General features: G+C 52.0%; 1 pseudogene; it reads left to right on the forward strand.

The window, feature by feature from the left end:
• Positions 1-2,188: 2,188 nt before the first annotated feature.
• Positions 2,189-3,078, forward strand: LOC132900197 (eukaryotic translation initiation factor 3 subunit G-like; annotated as a pseudogene).
• The last annotated feature ends 1,105 nt before the right edge of the window (positions 3,079-4,183 follow it).

Below are 4,183 nucleotides of genomic sequence, written 5' to 3' on the forward strand. Positions count from 1 at the left end.
AGATGAAATCCTGTGGTTCCCAAACAGGATTCCTTCCGGCCCCTGGCTGCACCTAGAAATTCTGTCCATAAAAATTATGAACAGAACCAGTGACAAAGGGCAGCCCTGCCGGAGTCCAACATGTACTAGGAACAGGTCTGACTTACTGCCGGCAATGCGAACCAGACTCCTGCTCCGTTCATACAGGGACCGGACAGCCCTTAGCAAAGAGCCCTGAACCCCATACTCCCGAAGCACCCCCCACAGAATACCACGAGGAACACAGTCAAATGCCTTTGCCAAATCCACAAAGCACATGTGGACTGGTTGGGCAAACTCCCATGAACCCTCGAGCACCCTATGAAGGGTATAGAGCTGGTCCAGTGTTCTGCGACCAGGACGAAAACCGCATTGCTCCTCCTGGATCCGAGGTTCGACTATTGGCCGAATTCTCCTCTCCAGTTCCCTGGAGTAAACCTTCCCTGGGAGGCTGAGAAGTGTGATTCCCCTATAATTGGAGCACACTCTCTGGTCCCCTTTCTTAAAAAGAGGGACCACCACCCCAGTCTGCCACTCCAGAGGCACTGTCCCCGACCGCCACGTGATGTTGCAGAGGTGTGTCAGCCAAGACAGCCCCACAACATCCAGAGACTTAAGATACTCGGGGTGGATCTCATCCACCCCCAGTGCCCTGCCACCGAGGAGCTTGCAAACCACCTCAGTGACTTCGGCTTGGGTAATGGACGAGTCCACCTCTGAGTCATCAGCCTCCGCTTCCTCAATGGAAGACGAGACAGTGGGATTGAGGAGATCCTCGAAGCATTCCTTCCACCGCCCGACAATGTCCCCAGTCGAGGTCAACAGCTCCCCACCCGCACTGTAAACAGTGTTGGCAGAGTACTGCTTCCCCCTCCTGAGGCGCTGGACGGTTTGCCAGAATTTCTTCGAGGCCAACCAATAGTCCTCCTCCATGGCCTCACCGAACTCCTCCCAGTTCTGAGTTTTTGCTTCCACAACTGCCCGAGCTGCGGCACGCCTGGCCTGCCGATACCCATCAGCTGCCTCAGGAGTCCTGGAGGCCAACATGGCCTGATAGGACTCCTTCTTCAGCTTGATGGCATCCCTTACTTCCAGGTTCAGGGATTGCTGCCACGACAGGCACCGGAGACCTTGTGGCCACTCCAAACAGCCGGGTCGACAATGGAGGCAGAGAACATGGTCCACTCAGACTCAATGTCCCCTGCCTCCCTCGGAAGCTGGGAGAAGCTCTCTCAGAGGTGGGAGTTAAAGACCTCCCTGACAGAGTGCTCGGCCGGATGTTCCCAGCAGACCCTCACCATACATTTGGGCCTGCCAGGTCTGTCCGGCTTCCTCCTCCGCCAGCGGATCCAACTCACCACCAGGTGGTGATCAGTTGACAGCTCAGCCCCTCTCTTCACCCGAGTGTCCAAGACATAGGGCCGGAGATCAGATGAAATGACAACAAAGTCGATCATCGACCTCCAACCTAAGGTGTCCTGATGCCACGTGCACTTATGGACACCCCTATGCTCGAACATGGTGTTCATTATAGACAAACCGTGACTAGCACAGAAGTCCAATAACAAAACACCATTCGGGTTCAGATCGGGGAGGCTGCTCCTCCCAATCATGCCCCTCCAGGTGTCACTGTTGTCACCCACGTTAGCGTTGAAGTCCCCCAGTAGAACAATGGAGTCCCCAGTCTGAGCACCTCTCAGTACCTCTCCCAGGGACTCCAAGAAGGCCGGATACTCTATACTGCTATTCGGCCCGTAGGCACAAACAACAGCAAGAGCCCTCTCCCCGATCCTAAGGCGCAGAGAGGTGACCCTCTCGTTCACTGGGATAAACTCCAACACATGGCGGCTGAGCTGGGGAGCTATAAGCAAGCCCACACCAGCCTGCCACCATTCACCATGGACGACTCCAGAGAAGTGGAGAGTCCAGCCCTTCTCGAGGAGCTGGGTTCTGGAGCCCAAGCTGTGCGTGGAGGTGAGCCCGACTATCTCTAGCCGGTACCTCTCAACCTCCCGCACAAGCTCAGGCTCTTTCCCCCCCAGCGAAGTGACATTCCATGTCCCAACAGCTAGCTGCTGTGTTCGGGGATCAGGTCGTCGAGGCCCCTGCCTTCGACTGCCACCCAATCCACAGTCCAAATTAGCTTCGTCGCTATCAGCGGTGGGTCAGAATGCCGTTGATTGAATAGGATGACTCGAAGCCAAGCTGGGCCGACCAGGTTGAAGAAGGAGATGAAGGCACCCTTCCATCACCAAAAGAGACAGTCAAATGAAATCTTAAGACAGATGAGGATGGCAAGAAGGTCAAGATTGTTAGAACTTTCAAAATTGAGATGAGGAAAGCCTCCAAAGCTGTTGCTAGGAGAAAGAATTGGAAGAAATTTGGAAATTCTGAATATGACCCACCAGGGCCGAATGTTGCCACCACCACAGTCAGTGATGATGTCTTCATGACCTTCATCTCCAGTAAGGAGGACTTAAATTCTCAAGACCAGGATGAAGATCCCATGAACAAGCTGAAAGGCCAGAAGATCGTGTCTTGCTGTATTTGTAAAGGGGATCACTGGACCACCCGCTGTCCCTATAAAGACATTCTGGGTCCCATGCAGAAGGAGCTGGCTGAGCAGCTGGGCCTGTCCACTGGGGAGAAGGAGAATGCTGCAGAGCCCGAGCCAACTCAGCCAGTCCAAGGCAAGACCGGGAAGTATCTTCCTACCAGCCTGCGGGATGGAGGCACGCGCTGAGGAGAGTCCATGCAGCCCAATTGCAGAGCTGATGACAATGCTACAATCCGTGTGACCAACCTGTCTGAGGACACGAGGGAGACGGATCTGCAGGAGCTCTTCAGACCATTCGGCTCCATCTCTAGGATCTATCTGGCCAAGGATAAGAACACGGGCCAGTCTAAAGGATTTGCCTTTATCAGCTTCCACCGCCATGAGGATGCGGCCAGGGCCATCGCAGGAGTGTCAGGCTTCGGTTACGATCATCTTATCCTCAGTGTGGAATGGGCCAAACCATCCAACAACTGAGCGAGTGCAACATTTATATTCCAGGAGGACTGGAGCATTGTTCAAGTAGTGATTTCTACAACACAAAAATGCTTATTAAATGTATGCTTAAAGGAACAGTCCACCGTACTTCCATAATGAAATATGTTCTTCTCTGAATTGAGACGAGCTGATCCGTACCTCTCCGAGCTTTGTGCGACCTCCCAGTCAGTCAGACGCGCTGTTACTCCTGTTAGCAATGTAGCTAGGCTCAGCATGGCCAATGGTATTTTTGGGGGCTGTAGTTAGATGCGACCAAACTCTTCCACGTTTTTCCTGTTTACATAGGTTTATATGACCAGTGACATGAAACAAAGTTCAGTTACACAAATTGAAACGTGGCGATTTTCTATGCTATGGAAAGTCTGCACTATAATGACAGGTGTACTAACACCTTCTGCGCGCTTCGACAGCGCATTGATACCTTCACTCCTGAGTGAAGGTATCAATGCGCTGTCGAAGCGCGCAGAATAATGGGAAAGCAATCTATTTAAAAATCATTGCAGTGTTAGTGCAGTGATAATACAGACATTAGTGCAATGTTGGAGCATATAATAGTGCAGTGACAGTGCAGATGTTATTGTGGGTGTGTGGCAGTAAGGGTGTGGTTGAGCTTCAGGAGTCATGTTGAACCAGCAGGTAACATGTGACAAGGTACACCTGTATCTAATTACTGGCTATCTCTTAACATGTGTCTTTCAGATAGCCACTACCAAGAGAGAGAGAGAGAGAGAGAGAGAGAGAGAGAGAGAGTGTGAGTGTGTGTTGTATCTCCCCATATGTGTGTTTGTGTGTAAGCACTGAAAGCACTGAAAAGTGAAAATCAAGTTAAAGTGCACCTTGAATTGTGGAACCTGTCTCTAGTTCCTCATTTTCCACCCTTCCAAAGTTGTTAAAAAGGTCCAAAAACCCAGGACTTAAGGAACAAATGCCACCATGGCATCCAAACCAGTCAGGGAGCTCCTCCAGACCCTCATCACTGACCTCCAATGCCAGTACCAAGAGCTGATCGCACTGTCCATTGAGCAGGAGCAGCACTTCCAGGCCCTGTGCAAGGCCTAGGCAGGTGTTGTGGCGCTTGGTCCAGCCAGCATTCCATTGGTCACTCCTGTGGCC

The sequence above is a fragment of the Neoarius graeffei genome, chromosome 16 (assembly GCF_027579695.1).
Source record: "Neoarius graeffei isolate fNeoGra1 chromosome 16, fNeoGra1.pri, whole genome shotgun sequence".
Lineage (NCBI taxonomy): Eukaryota > Metazoa > Chordata > Actinopteri > Siluriformes > Ariidae > Neoarius > Neoarius graeffei.